The sequence below is a fragment of the Antechinus flavipes genome, chromosome 2 (genome assembly GCF_016432865.1).
Source record: "Antechinus flavipes isolate AdamAnt ecotype Samford, QLD, Australia chromosome 2, AdamAnt_v2, whole genome shotgun sequence".
NCBI lineage: Eukaryota > Metazoa > Chordata > Mammalia > Dasyuromorphia > Dasyuridae > Antechinus > Antechinus flavipes.
Window position 1 is genome coordinate 572,877,084 of NC_067399.1, and position 23,308 is coordinate 572,900,391.

At 33.7% G+C, this 23,308-nt stretch overlaps 1 long non-coding RNA gene across 1 annotated transcript in view; it reads right to left on the reverse strand.

Annotated features, from left to right (window-relative positions):
- Positions 1-238: 238 nt before the first annotated feature.
- The window catches only part of LOC127551434 (uncharacterized), an 87,438-nt gene continuing 64,368 nt past the window's right edge, over positions 239-23,308 (reverse strand). The window contains exon 2 of the long non-coding RNA XR_007951086.1: positions 239-565. This is a non-coding gene — a long non-coding RNA (uncharacterized LOC127551434). The remainder of the gene's footprint in view (positions 566-23,308) is intronic.

The following is a 23,308-nucleotide window of genomic DNA, read 5'->3' on the forward strand; positions in this document are numbered from 1 at the left end:
TTTATGGCTTGTTCAATTTATTTTTTATGATAACAGATTACTTAAATAGTCTTTTCTTTTTAGTTAACCTAAATATTTTATATTTTTAAGTATCCATCTAATTCTGCTAAGGTATCAGTATTGTTAGTATATAATTGGAACGGTTGTTCCTGATAACCCCCCCCCCTTCATTTGTTTTGTTCTTCTTTTTCATTTTGTATATGAAGAATCATATTTTCTTCTTTCAAAAATAAAATAATTGTTTATTTGATTAATTTTTCAACTTTATTCGCTGATGTTAGTTGAGATCATTCTTCATAAAAAAGAAGCATATCTTTGTGCTATAAAAGCTTCTGAATTTTATTACATAAAAATCAAAATTATGTACAGCTGCTTCCTTGATCTTCATTTAGGGTACTTCTTGACTCCTTGTGATCAGGCTGTCTTAATTAGCCAAGCTAACAAGGAGTTCCATCTACCCACTCCTGCATATAGTCACAATTGATTTTAATGCACTTTAGCTTTGAAAAAGCACATATTCCTTTGGCATCAAATATGAAGAGTCAAAAATAATGTGCAGAGTGACCTAAGGAGAAGTGGAAAAGTTGATTTTCAGTTATAGAATTGTGAATAAACATTATTAAACATTTTTTTATTGCAAACAGTGATTAGAAATATCTTTATTCAACAAATTATTCTCTCAGGGAACTGTAATATGTCAGACAGTATTTTTGCTTTTAGCTTGCTGATCAAGGCTGGAGAGCAATTTGCCCCAAACCACTTTTCATTGATTTCATTTCAAGTGTTAAGTATAAAATTTCTTCAACCCAAATTCTCTGCTCTCATCAAATTTCTTTCTTGATTGTCTTATTCATAAGCATCATACTCTTCCACACATTAATGCCTTTCTTCATACTATAAAATGAGTATAATACCTTTTGTACTCCTCTTTTTACCATTCATTCTAATCTTATCTTTCTTTCATAGATGAAACTAAGAAGAAAACAATAACATTGTTGATTGGGGATGAAAGGGGAGAGAATTGTAACAAAGAGGATCATTCTACTACAAATGTGGGGGAAGGGAAGAGAAAAAGGGAAAAAAAATAATTGGAATAATGTATCCTAGAACTCAGATTCTTTTGTTGTTGTTGCTGAGGCAATTGGGGTTAAGTGACTTGCCCAGGGTCACACAGTAGGAAGTGTTAAATGTCTGAGGCCAAATTTGAACTCAGTTCTTCCTGACTTCAGGACTGGTGCTTTATCCATTGTGCCACCTAGCTGCCCCATAGAACTCAGATTCTTAATGTAGGGTTCACAATTCATCCTGAAAGGGTTAAGTTAGTGGATGGATTTCAGGGGCTCTATAAACTGGGATGGGAAAAAATTACATTATTTTCATTAACCTTTGGTTTCCTTTATAATCTTATAATAAAAGTATAATATTTTATTTTATGCATTTAAAGACATTATTCTGAGAAGGGGCATAGACTAAAATCTATGTCTCCATAGACTAAAGTCTAGACTCCAAAGGGGTCCATGACACAAACAAAATTAAGAACTATTCTCATCAGGAGCCTAGCCCTTTTTCCATGGGAACTAAAGGGGAAGGTGGATCCTGGTTGAAGGAAGAATACAATGACAGGATTCTGCAATGGTCCCAAGAAAAGGAATAGGGGTCACTTTATCAGTAGAGAAGCCAGATGTGGGGACAGCAGCTGTTTCAGAAAGGAAATGTATTCTCCTGGGGAGGAAACTCACCCCATTCCCCTCACGTCAAAAATGCTGGAATAAAACTCCAGCCTACTTGTCCAAAACTAAACTCCACATTCCCTTGCCCTTTCTCCTCTATCCTCTCCTTTCTATTTCTGATTTCCCTAGGCTAGTCACATCTCTGCTTCCTTCAAAGCCTGGCTTAAAATTCTCCTCCTCCTTGATAAGCCAGAGACCTTCCTTTATAGAATGTTTGTGTATCCACACACACACGTATATGTACATGTATATGCACATGTATATGGATGTATGTACATAAAATGGATGTGTGTATATGTCTAAGTTTATATTTGCATGTATATGTATATGCTTACATGCGTGCATTTAAGTATACATATGTATACATATGTTGATATAATATACATATGTATACACCTATAATTGTGCTGTAGTGACATAAACTGATCATAAAATAGGGATATTTCAATCATGGCAAGGTAGAAAAAGTCAACAGTGCCAGCTGCTTCAACACAACAGGCAGTAGGAAAAGGACATGTGGAATGTGAGGCAGTCATTTCACAATCCTTCCATATGTCTGTGCTTTTGCATAGATTAAACCAACAGCATATCAATAGGACCTGGCTGCTGTTCAAAATGGCAGATGCATAAAATTCTAAGGGCATAAAATTAAAAAAAAACAAAGGAGGAAAAATGACTTTAGTAATGTGAGCCAAGGCTACCACTGCAGTTAGAAAAATATATTGCTAAATAAGAAAGTTAAATCTTCTATACAAAACCATAGATTTAGCTATAGAAAAGACCTTATAGATCATCTAGTCTGTTTTTTTTTATTTTACAAATGAAGAAACTGAGGTTCAGATGGATTAACTAACTTTCCAAGATAGCTAGGTAGGATAGCTAGGTAAAATACACAGGTAGGAAGTGTCAAAGCCAGGATATGGACTTAGGTTTTCCGACTCCAGAGTCAATGGTCTTCTCACTGTAACACTTCCTATTGACTTCTGCCCACAATTTCATCATTTTCTTGTTTCCCACAAAGAATGTAAGCCTTTTCACTCTCTGTTATAATACCTAGAATAAATAGTTCTCTGATAAGAGAATCACACATACTATTTAACAGGGAATGGAAGGATCTTCCCCGAAGCCTCAAATACTCACTGACTTGAAAAGTTTGTTGTGTCTATGAGAATTCTGCTACCCCATTCCCACCCCTAATCAGAATAGTCAGAATTCAGGTACAGAATGCACATCATAATCCTTAATTAGAGGTGGAGGATTTTCAGTCGAAGCTGTGGAGAGGAAAGCAAAGATTCCTTCAGTATTGTCAGGGGAGGGGAGGAAGGGAGGTAACAGGAAGGGAGGAGAAATGGAAACAGAGAAAGTCTTTGTTTTAGAAAGCCATTTCTGGCTTATTAATTAATTACCTTATATCCTTGTTTTTGAGCATTTATGAGTCATGTTGGGTTTCTTTTTTTTCTTTCTTTCTTTTTTTTTTTTTTTAAGTAAATTAAAAAAAAAAAACACCTATTTACTTTTATAAAAGCTCCATTAGGTAATTTCATCATTGGTAGGTCTCTGCCTACAATTAGGTGCCTTGTCACAATCTTATTTTAGCACAGTAAAAAAGAAAACAAGAAATTGGCCATTTCTACCACTCACATCATTACTATCATCTTCTTAGTTACATGTTCCCAAACATCTCTTTATGCTAATGGCTCAGTACTAATTAAGTTGGCATTTGTCCTTGCCATAACAAATAAGGAAAACAAGGTGGTTTATCTACAAAGCAGGAGGAAACTTCTACTTCCACTAACCCTAAAGAATCATCTGCTCTCCTATTCTGAGATTATCTATAGACAGCAGATAAAAACAGGAAGATTGCAGAGTTGCAAAATTAATTCCTACTTGCAGAACTGATTTTACTGACAGTAAAGAAAAAAACAGGGAGATAGAGTAACAGAGAGAATGGGGGAAAGGAGGGAGGGAGGAAGGAAGAGAGATTCTCCACCACCACTACCACCAAGGGACAATTCTCCTTCCAGGGCTTTCCTGTTAGGATCTCATCTGTCTTTCCTCCAATGGTTCAAAATCCCATGATACTATCCAATGAATGAAGGATTTGACCATATATTGTGACGAAGATATAGGAAAGTTCCTTAATATCTACTTTACCCTATTGACTGACTGATTGGAATGGAGGTTGAATGCAGGACTCTAATTGTGTCATATTATTTCCAATCATTTCCATACAATGTAATGTAAAGTTTTCACTATTATTTGGGAAAGGATGGGATCAAGAGGATAGCTAGAAAAGTCAAATTTAGAGGGGAAAAAGGGAACACCTTTCTCTGACTTGTGAGGAGATAAAGGATAAATAAAGTAGGAGAGATATACTGACATAAGCAGTATGGAAGATAATGATTTAAAAAAAAAAAAAAAACAACTCTATGCTTCTTGCAATGTTAGATGAGATTTCTCTCTTTCCCTTTAATGTTGAAACATTTCCCCTTAAGTAAATTCTCTAAGTAGGTCTTGGAGAAGGGGTTTCAGTCTTTTAACTCTGAGAAATATAGTTTGGGTTAAGTAATATCCATAAATATATAGGCATGTTAACATTATAGGAAGAAAAAAAATGAGGAGAAAAAAGGGGAAAATTGAAGAAGAGAATGGAACAGGACACATAGAGGCAGAAGAAAAATGTGAACTGGATTTGAACTCAGGTTTTCCTGACTGCACTGGAGTAACACGATCACCACAACTATCATGCAATTGAATGTCTTGGGCTACTTATTTCCATTGAGAAAACAGAAAAGAGGAGGAAAACAGTGAGGAAAGGAAAAATAGTCATAGTATTTTGTACTCTTTTTTTATTCTGTAGTCTTGTTTTCCTTCCATTTCATGAAACACAAATCCAAAAGAATGTTTTAATAACAGTTCTCTTCAGCACCCTTCCTCTCTTTCCTTCCCCAAAAGAAATAGCCTTAATATGTCATAGTGTTGTATTTCATTTAAAATTTTTTAATACTTTTTGTGTCACTATTTGATATGTTAAATAGCAAAATGCAATTGAAAAGATGGCATGCTTCTAGTAACAATTTGAAAAAGTATTGTTATCAACTGATACTCAAGAAATCTATTAATTTGGGAAAATGTTGATCTTCTTAAAAGACGATAATATGAATGTTATGGAATATTATTGTTCTGTAAGAAATGATTGTAATGGGCTGAGGCTTGAGTTGATGCACTGAGGTCCCAAGCACATGAGGCTAAATAGTAATTGGACCATACTCTATTAATATATAAGCTTAGAGAAAGAATGCCCCCCCACCCACCCACTCTTTGTGCAAGTCCTGATGTATTGTATAGGAAATGATGATTTTGGTGGGCGGAGGCAGGGGAGTGGAAAAGGAAGGGGAAGGAGAGACTGTTTGCATTGCCATTGCGACGGTTTTGTCAGCTCAGATCCCTTTCTGTTAGCTGGCTTCCTCTCGCAGCTGCCCATATTGCTATCACAATCTTTCTTGCCCATATTGCTATCGCAATCCTTATTCATCTTTCACTCAATAAAGATTGAAGATTTTCCCCTTAACCTGAATTCCTGGCTCCGGCTGATTTTAAATACGCGGTCATTACAAATGACCAACAGGATGATTTCAGAGAGGCCTGGAGAGACTTACATGAATTGATATGAAGTGAAATGAGATCATTATACACAGCAACAACAAAATTATACAATGATCAATTTTGATGGACGTGGCTCTCTTCAACAATGAGATGATTCAAACTAGTTCCAGTTTTTCAGTATGAAGAGAGTCAGCTACGGAGAAAGAACTATGGAAAATGAGTGTGGACCACAACATAGCATTTCCACTCTTTCTGTTATTGTTTGCTTGCATTTTTGTTTTCCTTCTCAGGTTTTTTCTTTCTTTCTAGATCTGATTTTTCTTGTACAGCAAGATAACTGTATAACTATGTATACATATACTGGATTTAACATATACTTTAACATATTTAACATGTATTGGACTGCCTGCCATCTAGGGGAGGGAGTGAGGGAAAGTAGGGGAAAAGTTGGAACAGAAGGTTTTGCAAGGCTCAGTGTTGAAAAATTACCCATGCATATGTTTTATAAATAAAAAGTTATGATAATAATAATTAAAATTATTTTTTAAAAAAAGTATATGATAGAATCATCTATTTTTTTATATTTTTGATATTCTAACTCAGCTTAAAGACTGCTCAAAGAAAAGTATTTCCAATCACTTAATGGCCAGCTGGAGATATCAAGGGCTAAGGTGAAACTGAGTGACTCAGACTTTCATTTAACTGCCGGGAAACAGCCAATCTGAAGGCCATTATTCCTTCACAAGAAGTGGATACATAAAGTTGAGAACAGAAACCTAGTCAAAATAAATTAGTTTAATGAAGAACTTCATATATTACTACTCCAAGACTAAGTAGAATCCACCTCAGCAGCCTTTTCAGTTCACAGTTGACCTCAGAAATAAAATCTGAAAAAAACCTGAATAGATACATAATTCTCTCATTTTATAGTTTTATGAGAGCTCTCAATTTTTAATCCAATTAACTAAACTTTTCATTTATTATTTCATATTTATAACACCTAACATTTTCAAAGTATTCTGAAATTTTTTGTGTGGTTTATATTAAATTATTTCTTATGTTATTCCATGGATTTTTTTAAGCAGTCAGAATAAATGACTTAGGGTTCTTGTGACCAGGTAAGTAAGTCATTGGTGCCAGCTAAGTATTACTTAGTCTTGTGATTGTCTGTCCCAATACAAAGGAAGATCAAGAATTCAGAGTAAGATAAGAATAGGATCAAACAGATTGGAACCATCATTACATAATTAAGTAGCCAGGTAAAGGAAAGTGTATGTGTCCCTTTCTGCGGTATAAGAAAGGCCTTTTTTCAGGCAAAACTTCTGAGATAATGCCCTGGAAGGTTACAAATTGGATCACGAAGTTAGAGAAATTCTACCTAGAGTTTTGCAGCTATTAGTGAACATACTATTTTCTTCTTCTTAGAGGTGTCATTTTTGCTTAATACTTATAATTTCCATTACAAAATTTGTCAGGAAGAAGTATCTGATTAAAATACTCTTTAACTTTGTTACCTGTGGCATACTCTCAAATTCTTTCAGGGTTAATGGCTTTGAGAAAATTTCAAATCAGTCATGTTCCCTCATTTTACTCCAAATCATTCTGGGAAAGGTGGGAAATAAACCACTTGAATTGATTGTATGGTGTGGTTGCCATCACTTTGTATTTTAAATACAAACTCAGCACCACAGCCTGTAAATTTTCTTGTAGGTGATTTGCCTACTAATGTCACCCACTCCCACCAGCTAAGTAGTGATACTTTGACTTTGTGGTCCAAACAACCAGACACCATTGAAATGGTTAATTGGGAAAGAAATTAAAATGTTTCATTTTCCATGTAATTGTCCTTTTCATTTTCCTCTCAACTTCTTTAATTTTGTTGATCATCTTGGTATTGTACTTCCATCCTACCCTCCTGATAATCTAGATTAGAAAACAAGTCATCTTTTGACTATGAACCACTACATAGAATTCCCAATCCCTCTATTTTTGTCTGCCTGCATTTTTGATTTCCTTCACAGGCTAATTGTACAATATTTCAAAGTCCGACTCTTTTTATACAGCAAAATAACTGTTTGGACATGTATACTTATATTGTATTTAATTTATACTTTAACATATTTAACATGTATTGGTCACCCTGCCATCTGGGGAAAGAGGTGAGGGGAAGGAGGGAAAAAGTTGGAACAAAAGGATTTGAAATTGTCAATGCTGAAAAATTGCATCTATCTTGTAAATAAAAAAGCTATAATAATAATTTAAAAAAAGAAAATAAGTCATCTTTGACATTTCCATTTCCCACATCTCCAAATATCTAGTCATTTGCCAAACTATGCTGATTCCATATTTACATTTCTCACATCTATCACTTTCTCTTCAATTACATGTCTAACATCTTATTAAGACTCTTCTAACTTCTTGCCTAGATATTATAATTATTGATTGCTAACTAGTCACCCTTCTCCTGGCCTTTCCCTTTTTAAAATCATTCATTATATAGCTCTCCTAACAATTTTTTTTTAATGCACAAATCTAACGATGCTTTAAACAACAAGTTTTAAACCCACAACTTCAAAGACTTCCTATTATCTTTAGGATAAAGTATACTCCTTTAGCCTGCCATTTAAGTCTCAACATGTTCTGACTCCAATCTACATTGACAATTTTATTTCATATTAATCTCCTTTATATAGTCTATTTTCCAGCTAAACTGGATTACTAGTTGTTGCTTCAATTTGATATTCAACCTTTAAACACTGGCAATTGTTCCTATTCCTGGAATATATTTCCTTCTCATCTCTGCTTTTTAAGGTCCTTTATTTTCTTCAAGGTTCAGCTTGGGTTTTACCTCCTCCATGAATTTTTCTCTAATCTCCATCACCTCCCAGTTGAAAATATTCTTTTCCTCTTCAAATTTTGCTAGAGCAATTTGTCTGGATATTTCCTTTGTCTACAACATCATTTATCTTGAATTATCTTTATCTGTGCATGTCTCTCATGAAAACCTAAGCTCTATGACAACAGAGACTGTATAATTTTTTATCTTTGTATTCCCAGTGTGCCTAACAAGGTGATTTTTGTAGCCTCCAACAGCTATACAACTAACTAGTCTCCTTTCTCCTGACTTCCATTTTTATAAAATAAACTTCATATGGTTCTCCAAATAATTTTCTTAATGCACAAATCTAATGATACTTAAAACAACAAGAAGAAGAAGATCCAAACTCACAATATCAATGCCTTTTAGGGTAGAGTACACTGTTTAGCCTATCATTTAAATCTCAACATGATCTGACTCCAATATACCTTGACAATCTTACTTCATATTAATATACACTGGTAGAGATCTTTATGTACAGATTTGTTTGAACTTGACATCAATTAGCTAGAAGGCAATTAATTAGCTATTTGAATTAACTAAAATAGTTAATTAATTTAATTTATTGATTTAAAACCAAATGTTCTCAGTCTAAATATACTTTTCTTTCCATTAGTTCATAGTACTAATAGGCTGTCAGTTAGAATCAGCTACTGTCACCATCAGTCAAAAAAGGAGGTTTCTCAATTGAATCAGACCACTCACTAAATGTCTAAAGCAGTAGATCTTTATTATAGTACAATTTAACTCTCAGAAAGACTTAAAGCTTAAAACAAAAACTGTATTGGAATGGGGTAAAAAAGGAGAGACAAGCACAAGGATAGGGACAACACAATCAACAAATTATCTATTGAGTCTCTGCTATGTGCCAGATCTTTTCCTCATTAAAGAACTTATAGTCTATTAGAGTGGAGTAACATATTCTCATGTAAATATATGCATGCATGTATATACATAATATATATACATATAATGATTATTTGAGCAAAGAGGAGTAGGCTATAGAAGTTTAGAGACAAAAAAGGTCACATAGTGAGGTAGTATTTGAAGTAAGCTTTAAAGGAAAACTAAGAGATGAAGTGAGGAGGGAATGCATTCTAGACATGAGACTAGCCAATGCATGGAAGTGAGAAATGGAGTGCCATGTGTGAGGAACAGTAAAAAAAAAAAGTCAGTTTGAAAGAAATGAAGAATTTGTGAACAGGAGAAATATGCAATAATTCTGAAAAGATAGTTGAAGCCAGTTTGTAAAGGACTTTAAATGCTAAATAGCTGTCTGTGTTTGATCCTAGAGATAATAGGGAACCATTAAAGTTTGCTGATCCTAAAGATATAGGGAACAGAGGAATAACATGGACATAATTGTGCTTTAGTAATATAACTTGGCACTTATATAAAGGATAGATAGAAAATGAGAGGAATTTGAAGACTGAAAATCAATTCGGAGACTATTATAATAGTTTAGGCAAGAAAGAGGTGAAGATACTAATAGGTCAACAACTTATGCTACTACATATGGGAATCCTAGAGGCATAAACTTTCTTGGACACATGCATTTTCTACATATATGACTCTCTATTCAGGACCTCTAAGTATCTCTTCTTTCCCCAATGGAAAGAAAAAGTTTAAGGGAGACTTTCTGAAATTTTTCTTACTATACCATTTTAGTAAATGCCTTTGCTTTGAGCTAATTGTCCTCAACTCACTGATGTCAAATTCAAAGGAGACCCTTAATCTTTACATAAAAATCCCTACCAGCACATATTTACTTGATTTTAATATGTAATATCATGTCTTATTATATTTTTATTTATTTTGTTAAGTATTTTCCAATTATATTTTACTTTATAAAATTTTTAATTAATTAAATTATTATAAAAAATAATTATTAATTATATATCATAAAAGTTCATTAATTAACTACTTGATTGGTTAATTAATTAAAAATCTGCAATAAAAAAATTATGTTTTAATCTCCTTCAGGCCATACTCCAGAATGTTGTGGACTTTATGAGTACTGTAGACCATGTATCTGATACTACTGTTCTGGCTGTTGAGAGAAAAAATAACTACATTAATGGGGAAGGGAGTTGGAAGGGTATATTTTTAGAAGCTCAGACCAACAGAGAACCTTGAACTTTGGATAGGCATCACATGGTGAACCCCAGTATGGGGAGTGAGCTAGGTCTTTAAAAAAAGAGACATATCCACATCAGTTAGCATTATTCAAATTATTTAAGAGCAGATTCTTTTATCTTGGTCTTTGCATTCTTCTGACCTACTACATAGCAGTCACTTAATAAATATTGTTGATTAACTGATTTTATGACTATACTTATTATACTTGAAGCCATAGGAATGGATGGACACTGCAATAGAGAACATAGAGAAAACCAGAATACTAAGGATTGAGTCTTGGGAAATAATAAGAGTTGGGAATGGGAAGCAAGGGAGATAAGGTAGAATAGAGGGTGATAGTATACTGGAAGAATACACAGTGAAAGCAGTTGAACCAGAATGGGATAGCAGGTTACAGAAGCCTATGAAGAAATCAATGGACATAAATACATTCTAAAGAAATTGCTAAACTTTTTTTTCTATCTTTCCAAAACTGTCTTTTCCTGAAAGTACATTTTCTCCAAGTTACTTCATATCTATAAACAGATGTTATACAGCATCTTAAGCAAGGAAAGGAGTCTTTCCCCTATTATTTTTATTATAAAAAGTGACATTTGTTTATTTTTTGCTTCTGGCAAAAAAAAAAGAAAAAAAAAGAACAAGAGGAAGAAGAGAAAAAAGAAATGAGAGGAAAATATTTTTACTTCTAAGTGTGAATATAAACTTCTTTCAGAGATTGCTCAATATTTTCTGTAAATGGTTAGCTCCTGACAAAGCTCTTGACAATGGTTAGCAAATGTTACTAAAGACATGTGGTTTTGGCCTAAAAGGAGTAGTTTCATTGTTATCTTATATTTTTATATGTTTCTGCTAGTGGTGTTACTGTAGTCACCTCATAATCTGTTAACACAAATGAAAAGATCATTGTGTAACTGATCATCCTAAATCAAATTTCCAAGAAGTATTTTTCTTCTTCATTAACTGCAAGATAAATATATCCTCTACTCGCCATGAAATGCAAAAACTGCTTGGAAAATATTCATATCTGAGGAACAGAAAAAAAAAGTCAAAACTGCAAAAGAAGATTTTAATAATTTGGGTCCTCCCTCCAATAGTACAGATAACAATTTATTCTTGCCTTCTTTTTCTATAATTGCCCATATTGCTCATGTTCCTACTAGAGAAAGGATCTATACAATGTGTTAGAGGTCTTCCCCTGAGTCATTCAACATCACATGGTACTAATACAGAGAATGTGGGCTGTCCCATTTGTAATCCTTTGCTCTTATTATGTGGATGATTCATTTCATTTTTCTTATAACACACTTTTTGCCATTTCTCACCTACAAATCATTAATTGCACTATGCTACAATTTACTTTTGGATTCTTTAGAGAAGAAGTATTCCATGATCTGCATCACTGAAGAACATGGATTGTGTGTGTGTGTGTTTCACTGAAAATACTGTACTATTTCCCCCAATGTGCTTCTTTTTATTCAGTTCTAGGTTCACTTCATTGTCCATCTGCTGTGTCAAGACAAAACATTGAGGGACTAAGCCATTGAACTATTCCTCCAGATGCATATCCTCCAGATAATTTAGGTAATTTGTACTTTTATGTTTGTTTTGTCCTGGGTAGATTTTTAAGCAGATCTCTTTTTTGACTGTTTAACAGTTTCATCACAGATGCTTTGTATTTTCCATGGCCTTTATTCATCAACATACCATCTCCTACAAATAAGGGCATCTAAAGGATTTCACCAGCCATAAGCAATCTTTCTCCCATTTGGGTTTTGTACAGAATATTCTTTGTGCCAGAGAGGAGAGCCTTCCTTTTAAGGAATATACCTCTCCCTATTTTGTGTTGCATTTTCTATTGATAAAATGTATAGATCATTCTTGTGTTTCATAGGGGTGATAATGTAGGAAAATAGGTCAGTAGTTTTTGGTATATTTTTGATTGTCTTTTTGCAGAAATAATACAGTGATAGCTTCTCAATCATTCAATTTTCCTCTTAAAAAAATCACTACTCACTGCTATCAAAACTATGTTGCCTCCAAAATGAATTTCTTCTATGTTTACTAGCTATTCTTCAGTATTTTCTTAAGTACCACTTCTGTTTCTTCAATGTGGCAAGTCAGGGAATAATATGTGGCTTTTCTATGATAAATGCTAAAAACAAGTCACTATGGAAATGCCAACAGATTTGTACTCTTTTTTGTCCATTTGTTTTCCCCTATTTTAATCTAAAAATGCTTTTGTAAATAAACTGGTTTCGTTGCATCATATGCCAAGCTTTATTCAAACTCAAATTATTTTTGTCTCAACTAATCTGTGCTGTTTATTAGATAATATTGCTTATTACCTTTTCTCCTTTTCCTCTGTTGTATTCTAAATTCTTGTTTCTAAAACTATGCCTCAAGCAGACTGTTGGGGTTTTTTTAAATGAATTTTAACTTATTTGTTAATAGACATTAAAATAATATTTTAGAAGATTTTTTTCTTTCAAAGTTTTATTTAAATCAAAGGGTTCTACCACTTGGAAACTTTGAGAACCACTGTTCTAAATCATTGTTACTCTTGGCTCTTCACTTGTCCTTAAGACAGTGGTAATTTTTGAGTTCCTTTTGCCTCTTTGTTTTGATGATTGCTTAACACTGGTCAAAATTTCTGTAGTAAAGGTGATAATCAGAGTTGATTTTTTTCCTTTATCAGTATCCTATTTTCAACATCAGTAGCATATTTATATAACTTATGTTAGAACTATAGTACTGTAGTTAACCAACAATGACATCTTTACTCTTTTTTTTTAAGTTTGATATTTATTTTAACCTTTTTCTAAATAGTTGAGGATCTAACTACATAGAGAAAATTGATGCAGAAATAACATATCATTAAATCAAATGTTCAGTCTGTTATCATATAAGTCACTTTTTGGGGAGATAATTTTTAGTATTTGTCAGTTCAGAAGGAGGTACATCAGGGTTGTCCAATATAAGTGATATTGTGCCTGTCTTGTCCTTAAACTTTTAGGGCATGATCCCAGAACAATTTACCATAGGATCACTGTATTCTGTGGGTCTGAATTTGCCAAAATCAGTATTCACAAATTCTGCCTAATGTGTTTATTTAATTAGAAGAAAATGTATTTAATAAAATAACATTGTAAGAAATGTAGTAATAAAACATTTTCTCGATAAACCTAGTATATTTTCTCTCACAAATACATAATATCTCTTGTTTTACCTTTGCTGTTATGACCCCAGTTGGGCCCTGTTAGGGGGAAAACCTATCACAAGGGGCACCCTTTTCTTTTGCTCTCCCTGCATCCCGTCTTATGATCCATGAGCTTTTCAGTTCTCATGGAGTAACCTGGGATATGCTTCTCCCTTATTCTTCCTTTTGCCTGCTCCTGATCCATATCCCAATGGCCCAAGGAGCCAAGTTGCCAGCCAGGAGAAAAAAGTGAAATGACTGCTCATGTAACTTGCATGATTCAGGAGGCATCAATTCAAATCATTCCAATTAGATGGAGAACCTTCAATCGTTACCATTTTTTCCTACCTTAAGATCTTCCAGACCTCCCAGAATTGTCATTTCAAGAATACCTGGGAAGACTTTAGAATCTTTTTTTAAATGAATTTTAACTTATTTGTTAATAGACATTAAAATAATATTTTAGAAGATTTTTTTCTTTCAAAGTTTTATTTAAATCAAAGGGTTCTACCACTTGGAAACTTTGAGAACCACTGTTCTAAATCATTGTTACTCTTGGCTCTTCACTTGTCCTTAAGACAGTGGTAATTTTTGAGTTCCTTTTGCCTCTTTGTTTTGATGATTGCTTAACACTGGTCAAAATTTCTGTAGTAAAGGTGATATTCACTGAACAATTTGGATTTCCAGACCTTTCCTTTTTTTTTTTCTTGTATTCTGCAGATCAGTTATTTTTGGTGTGTTGTCTCTAACAATTAGAGTGTGAGCTTCTTGAGAGCAGAATCAGTTTTGCTTTTCTCTGAATTTTCCTAACAGTGTTTAACACATAATGTATATTCAACACATGCTTTTTTCAATTATTTGTTCACTGATCATTCATATATTCATTCACTCATATTATCAGGGGGAAAAGTAGACACACATAGAGAAAGCACATATTCATGATCAGTCACTATGTGCAGAGGAGCAATTTACACCATAGACATGGCAGGCCTGCTGGTGTTTCCTGCTGAGGCCATCATGTTGTTCCTACTTATCTGCCCCCCCACTTCCCCCTTTTAGTCTCTTCAATCTGCTACTCTGCTGGAAATCACTCCAATGGTTTATCTATATCTATTGGACATTATTTATCTATATCTATATGTATATTCGACATTTTTTATAGATATGTGGTCTCCTTTGGAGCTTTTCTCTGCTTCCAGATTCAGTTTCAATCTTTGGCAACACTCTTGAAAATCTCAAAATCAATATATTTAAAGATGGAATGGCTTGCAGAGATGATCTAGATCTTAATTTCCAAATGAATAAAGTGAAGCTTACAAGCAATAAAAAAAAGTGGTATTCTAACAAAGATTCTTTGACTCCACAGTCTGTACTCCAAATTCATATTGGAAGGATACAGTTTCTAGGGGAAATATAGCAATAATTTTAAGGTTTCCTGACCGTAGAGTGCTTCTGTTCTAACAATTTGTCAGTGATTCTAAAGTCTTCTGGCTTTGGAATTAGTGATTCTGAGGTTCTCCCCTTCTCCCTCCCCTCCCCCCCCAACCTATTGTTCTAACACTGTCTGTCAATGAGTATAAAAATAATATGACCTAGGAATATAATAACATTTCTTCTCTTAGAATTTAGGGAAGATATATTAGGGATCCTGAGATCCTCTGACCTGAGAGTTTTAGTGTTCTAAAAATCTGTCAATGATTCTGAAGTCTTCTGGATTTAGGATAGTCCTATAAACATTGCTGACTGTCAGGTAAATAATCTGCTGGTCAGTAATAGCCAAATTCCTGAGACCACTCCTCAGTTCTACCTCTAAGCCAAAAAATATCAATGACATGAAGAACTAGATAAATTTGTCTCTTTGCTCCTGGTTCTTTGCTAAATTCTTTTGGAACTTAACCAGCTTCGATTGGCTTTACAATTATAATAACCTTTGCCCCTTGACTTGGAGATGGGTTCAAGCCCACAAATTCTTTTGAGATACTGGTCTGTGACCCCCTAACTTTTTGGGATTCCTTTCTGAATCTCAACAATATCGCCTCCTCAAAGCTAAAGCCTGACTTCCTTTTAGCTCTTTAGAAAACTAGTAATCCATGCTATGAGGCCAATAACAACTCAAAGAAAACATTTCTTTGTTTCCCCCCCCCCCCCCCCCCCCCCCTATGGAATCACCTATCTTGTTTCCTTCAGAATCCTGGTTATATTCCCCACCAGAATATTCTCAACCCATGCTCTAAGATAGTTGGAACAAAGAGCAGAAATAATCTTAGAGCCAAACTTTTTGGTTCAAGGACTTGAGTTTCTCTGTGTCTATGTTGAGTATTCTTTCTATCTCCTAATTTTAACATCTAAAATTTAGGCTATTTTTGCCATTATAGATATAAAAGCTACTCATCCAATAACTACCAAACAGCTCTGAGATTCTGAGTCTCTTGATTTTCAAATCCAAATCTCTTTCATTTTCCATATAGTTAAGTGGGTGGAGAAAAGACACAGTGACTATGCTAAGATAAGTGGACAAAGTCATGGGCTCCTCAACCGGTCCAGCCACATTCTTGGCCTTTCACATATGCAAATATAGTCAGAAAGCTGGAAAAAAGGTTTTGAGTGAACTCTTAAAGTGACATTTGTTTCTTTTTTCCTTCTGTCAAAACAGTAAAAGAGAGAAAAATGCTTTTACCCCAAGTGTGACTACAAACTTCTGTTAGTGGTTTGCAAATGATTAGCTTCTGACAAGGTGGGTAATTAAAGACATGTGGTTTTTGCCCAGAAGCAATAGCTTCAGTGTTATCTTTTATTTTCATGTGTTCTGCTAAAATGGCTGAAAAGATTACTACGTAATTTATAATATTTTTGTACTTGAAATAAATGGGGACAAGCAAGTTTTAAAAAGAATATTTTTGTCCTTTGCTAGTTACAAAACAAATATATCTCTAATCCCACTGATACATGATGGCTATTAGGAAAATATTTATGCCTATGGAAATGGAATTCCATACAGACAGATATCGTCTTTGCTTTAATTCTAGCTTGTTTCTTTTCTTTTCTCTTGACAGATCAAAGTCAGTTCAATTAAATTCAGCAAATATTTATATGCAAGGCATCAGGCTGAGCACTAGGGATAAAACAAATAAGAAAACAGTAAACAAAGAAACTAAAGCAAATTAAATAACTGATCACCATAGCAGAAAATGGATATATCTTGAGATAGTACAAAAGTAGAATGTTTGAGTTCTAGAATTCTCTGATAATATTCTGGAAATACTCCTTGTGAAATTGATAAAAACTACTGTTAATCTATTACTTCCTTAGCCATCCTCAGAAATATTGTCATTAATAGCTAACACTAAACTATCTTCTACCTTTTTAGAATTGTGACAGCAGGACAGAATACCAGCTTACCAGAATACCAGAAAAGAATGGTCTTTAGTAAATAATAGATTGAGGAGACAGATTTCTGTAATGAATAGGGCAGAACTTCACTCCCTTGACCCAAGTTTGATTCTTTCATTGGAAACGAGAAAGGGAAGAAGAGACAATGTGCCCTCGTATCTAGAAATACAGCAGAACTTAAGATGCAGATAATTGCTTCATCCTTGAAAAAGCTTCTTGGGAAAATATGTACATTTGAACTGATTTGATATAATAAAATAGGTGAAAAAGTATCAGATAAATAAAGCACCAAGGGGAGAGTGATTCACAATATGACAAACTCACATGAAACTTTTATCACAAACACAAAGGGATGCCATTTATTAAGTGAAAAGCTCACTGCTTAAGTCCAATATGACTAAGCTAGGCTGAAACATATATGATTAAGCAAGATGCTTTCAACAGCCTCGCCCTTTTTTGGCAGGGAAGAGGGGGAGGGAAATAAGGGCACAGTCTAGGGAATAAAAGAGGAATGAGGGAGGAGCTAAAGAGGATCCAGGAAGGGGCCTATAAAAAATACCAGGAGGAAATAGAATCTGTGCCTACCTTTGTGTAAAATAATAGAAACAGAATAGGTGAATTAAAGTTCTCAGAATGGGCTGATTAAACTTCCTGTTCATATTAGTAGGTAACTTCTGGACTCAAAGAAAGCTTTTTACACCTTTACATTGTCTATTTAATATTTATTTTTCTTGTTCTTGTTCTTCCTCTTCTTGTTGTTCATTTTCTTCTTCTTCTTCTTCCCCTCCTCCTCTTCCTCTTTCTCCTCCTCTTTCTGTTCCTTCTTCTTTGTCTTCATCTTCGTTTTTTCTTCATTATCTTCTTTGTCTTTTCCTCCTCCCCTTCCTCCTCTTTCTCTTTCTCCCTCTCCTTTTCTCTCTCTCTCCTTCCCTGCTTTCCTCTCTCTCTCTCCCTCTCCTCCACCTCTCTCTTTCTCTGTCTTTTCTCCATTTAGCCTCCCTCTTTCCCTTCTCCTTCACCTACCCCATTCTCTTTCTCTCTCTGGACTCATCTCTCTCCTTTTCACAATGGCCATGAGAATAGCACTCATCCTCTTTGCAATGCTTCTGTTCTCTTTTCTGTATGGCTGTTATGCCCCTGTTTTCCTGAATTGTAATATCTCAGTTTCCCTCCCTCAGTTTTCCTGAATTGTTCTGCCTCAGTTTCCCTGATGGTAACCTTCCCCCTTTCCTAGCCATTAGGACTGAGATAATTAGGGCTGTGGAGCTCTGGCCACGCTGGCATTCCAGAGTCATAAAACTCCAAATGGATTATTTCAAATACTTAGGTATCTCCTGGGCCAGACTTCCTGTTTCCTGCTAGACCATTTTCTTGACCCCCAACCTGTCAGAATTAAAAAGTTATGGTCCTTCCTGGAATTTCCACTCACCCAATGTCTGGTTCAGTTCCCCTCTCCCCTTGGGGTATCTCACCTTTCCTAGAGAAGTCAGGGGAGGGTGTGACAACCTGTATTCTACTGGAAATGAAGATACTTGCAGTATAAGAAGCATTTACATATTAATAACAGGGTGCCTATAGTTGGCACTTGCTCGTGTGCTCTGGTGATATAATGGTACTATAGTTAGCACATGTTCAGTGTGTTGTAGTGATGTAATTGTACTAAGGTATTTAGGGGCTGAGAGGACTTGAAATGAATGGACTCCATCTTTAACCATCTCTGCCTCATCATTCCTCCACTAAGACCAAGGATTCAGGATGGTCCCAAAAGCTTCCAGAGAACTAATCTGGATGGTACATTTTGACACCCCATCATAGGGGCTCTAGAAAGCATAGTACATCTTGGTGCCCTAACTTGGGGACTCTAGAAAGCACACTAAAATTCTATTCTGCTCTTCCCTTCTTTTTCTCTTTTAATTACAGGATTGATTTTACTCTTTCCTCTTTCTCCCTGGTAGGCAAAAGAAAATCTTCAATATTCAGTTAATCTCGTGGCCAGCCCCAATGGGCCTAGAATGAGCATCATTTGTTAGTTCAATTATTCTTTAAAAAAAAAAAAAAAAACTTTTTTCCAAATTAAAATTGTTTGAAAGAAAAAAGTAACTGCCTTCTTTCCCTTATTAGTCTTCTGGGATCGTGATTGGTCATTTTTTCGTTCAGAGTTCCTAAATTTTTCAAAGTTGTTTATTTTTACTATATTATTGTTCCTGTGTAAATTAGTCTCCTGGTTCTGCTCAATTCACCCTGCATAAATTTATATAAGTTCTCCCAGGTTTCTCTGAAAACATTCTCTTCATTTATTCTTATCACAATTGTATTTCATCACATTTATATAATATAACTTGATAAAGCAATTATCAATTGTTGGTCATTCCGTCAATTTCCAATTCTTTGATAATACAAAAAAGTTGCTATAAGTATTTTTGGTGTACATGGATCCTTTTCATCTTTTTTTGATCATGTTGGATATATGGTTCTAGTAGCAGTACCTCTGGGTCAAAAGTTATGCATAGACTAATAGTTATAAGAGCAGAGTTCTAACCTATTTTCTAGAAGAGCTAGATCAATTCACAACTCCACCAATAGTGTCTTAATGCCCTTTGATCATTAGTCATTCTACTTTTTTGTCCATTTTGTCAATCTGATGGATGTGAAGTGAAACCTTGGAGCTATTTTAATTTTCATTTATCTGATAAATTAGTGATTCAGAGCATTTTCTTTCTTTCAAACTTTTCAACTGGAGAATTTCATTCCTATAAATTTGAATCAACTCTCTTTATATTTTAGAGATAAGATTATCAGAGAAACTTCCAATATTTTTTTCTACCTATCTGCTTCTCTTCTTGTTTTAACAGCACTAATTTTGTTATGGAAAAACTTCAATTTTATATAATCAAAATTTGCCCATTTTTACCTTCTATCTCATCTTCAGTCACAAAAACTTCTATTCATGACTCTGACAGGTAATTTTTTCCTTGTTCCTCTAACTTGTTTATAATGTCATCCTTTACATACAAGTTATATACACATTGAGAGTTTATCTTGGCTTTTGGGATAAAATGTTTCTTTGTACCTAATGTCTATAAGACTAGTTTCCAGTTTTCTGAACAGCCTTTTTGAATCAAATAGCAAGTTCTTGCCCCAATAACTGAAATCTTTTCTATTTATTAAACATTAGGCTGGTATGATCATTTGCTTCTTTTTAAAAATTACATAATTTTTCAAACAGCAAAAATCTGCCTTGTCACCTCCTATCTTAACACCTTCCCCCACTTGAGAACTAAAAAAATTCCATTATAAACAAATATATTAATCAAAATAAATTTCTATATTGGCTATGTAAAAAAAAAATCTTATTCTGCACTAAATCCTTTACCTTTCTATATAGCATGCTTAATCATTAATGCTCTGAAATAATGGGTGATCAGTATACATATGAGTTCCTAGTTTTTCCAAAGTTGTTTGCTTTTATATTGTATAAATTGTTTACCTCGTTTTGCTAACATCACACAACATCAGATCATACAAGCTTTCCCAAGTTTCTCTGAAACTATCCCATTCATCATTTCTTACATCATAACAATATTCCATAACATTTATATACCAGACTTTAGTAATCCCTTCCTCAATTTGTGGGCACTTCCTTGAATTCCCATTCTTTGCCAATGCAAAAGAGCTATAAATATTTGTGTTCACTTTTAGAATTTATTTTGCGATGGACAGAAGCAGCTACACCCAAAGAAAGAACACTAGGAAATGAATATAAATTGCTTGCATTTTTGTTTTTCTTCCCAGGTTATTTATACCTTCTGAATTCAATTCTCCCTGTGAAACAAGAAAACTGTTCGGTTCTGAACACATATATTGTATCTAGGATATACTGTAACCTATTCAACATGTAAAGGACTGCTTGCCATCTTGGGGAGGGAGTGGAGGGAGGGAAGGGAAAAATCGGAACAAAAGTGAATGCAAGGGATAATGCTGTAAAAAATTACCCTGGCATGGGTTCTATCAATAAAAAGTTATTTAAAAAAAATAAAATAAACTATGCTACTCAGAAAAAAAATAGAATTTATTTTGCTTAGGACTAATCTCTCCTTTTATCTATTCTCCTAATTTTCCCTTTCTCCTTCTTCGCTTTACTTCCTATTTCCTTGTTGAATGAAATGTCTTTCTATATTCAATGGTGTATGTATATATTTTCCCTTCTAGATGATAATGATGTTACAATATTAGTACCTCCTTCTATCCCTTCATGCATATTTGTATAAATATTAATTTGTGCATTCTAATTTTATGAGACGATTTCCCCTTTTTCCTCCAAACTCCCTCTATCCAACATATTCTTCTTCTCTTTCACTTTTCTTTTAAGATCATTAAGATATCACAAAACCACTCTCAGATATCATCTAATTGGACTTCCTTTATGACCCTGAAAATGATAAGGCTCAGAGGGAATATATATATCATCTCCTGATATTAGAATGTAAGCAGTTTATCCTTTACTAGTCAATTATCATTTTTTGCTTATGTTTGCTTTTTTTATGTTTCTCTCAACTCAAGTTTGAACTGTAAAGTTTCTATACAACTTTTGTCTTTTCATCAGGAATGCTTGGAAGTTCTGTTTTATTTTGAAGTCCCCTAATATGTATGTAATAATATAATATATAATATAACAATATATATTCTCGACTAAGTTCATTCTTTAATTCTTTCTTTTAATTTTATTTTCTTTTAATTCTTTAAGCTTATTCTTAACTAAAAAAAAGTTATCTGGTTATTATATAATTAAGGATATTGAGATAAATGAAGTACAAGTTCTATAAATACATACATACTATTTAAACTTCCAAATTTGTGTCAGTAGGAATGCAATTTGCCAGAGTACCTACTATCAAAACTTAAATACCATTTGAGCTATAAAGAAGCTGTACTACATTTAACTCAATATCCTGAATTACATAATACGCAGGTAACTTTTGTTTTTTAGTTAAGAAAGGGAGAATCTCTTGTTTAGCAAGGTTATCATATATCTTCAGGTAGGCCTTACACCTTTTAAGAAACAATGACTTTAATATTAAGTAATTAATTGTCTTTTCACCTCTCTTAGAACTGAATTACATGAATGATATATAAACATTCTTATTTTAACCAAATAGTTGCTGTAACAACAGTTAAAATGATAATTTTCCTCTGCCATGTCCTTTCTTTACACATACAATTACTAGCAAAAGTATACACCTTCATGTATTAAAACAAAGAAATGCACTTTAATAAAATATTATGCAATGAGAATACTTGAATTCCTACTTATCTGGCTCAACTGTGAAACCAAATATGCATATTAAGCAAAATCAGTTCCCTTATTGGTTAAGTCCAAAAATTACATAACTCAATTTTCATTCTGACTACCTCACCTCTTTATCAAGAGTAGGCAGGATGTTTCATCATGGGTTCTCTGAAATCATGGTTGGTTATTGTGTTGAGCAGAATTCTAGGTCTTTCAAAGTTGTTGTTATTATATAAATTATTCTTTTGTTTTCTCATCTAATTGCATACATATATATTACCAAGTTTATCTGAAATCTACTTTTTCATTTTTTATAATACAATATTTCATGTATTCATATTGCATAATATGCATATGACCTTGATGGTCACAGTTTTTTTGTCAGTGCAAAAAGTTTCTACTTCTTTACTAGTACAAAAAGAGATGATATATATAATTATGTGAATCCTTTTCTTTCTTTTTAAAAATTTCTTTGGGATGTAGTTGAGCCTATAAACTTGAGTGAGGGCTTTGTACACAAAGTCACTCAAAAGCAATGATTTCTTCTCTTGGGTGTCTTTATTGCTAAGAAAATTTTTCTTTCATCAAGTTCAAGCCTGTCTCTCTGAAATGTAGCTTTTAAATTAACTTTAATCCTATAATGTACTATAATTGCATAGAAAAAATCATACTTTAGATTTCTACCCACAACAAGGTTATATTCTAAAAATAAAGGGAAAAATAAAATTTTCATCTTATCAGATTGCATTGAGTTAGTAAATGGTTTGTTTTCCATTGTATTTTTGTGGAGAATTAGTGATATTTTGCTCTGTACTAATGTACCACTGTAAATAATAATTAACCAAATTTAGTCATTTGTAAGCAGCACATATATTTTGTTCACTGATACTCATTATGTATGATTATATCTTGTAACTACTTCAACTGAGGTAGATGGGGAGGGCAGGGGACCAAATCCATCCTACCTTACAAAAGTATATTGTCTAGTCCAAAATAAATAAAAATCTTACTGTATTCTATGCTAGTTAGTGAAAACCTAGCTAATTTAATTTCAATTGCCACTTTTTTAGAAGACTATTGAC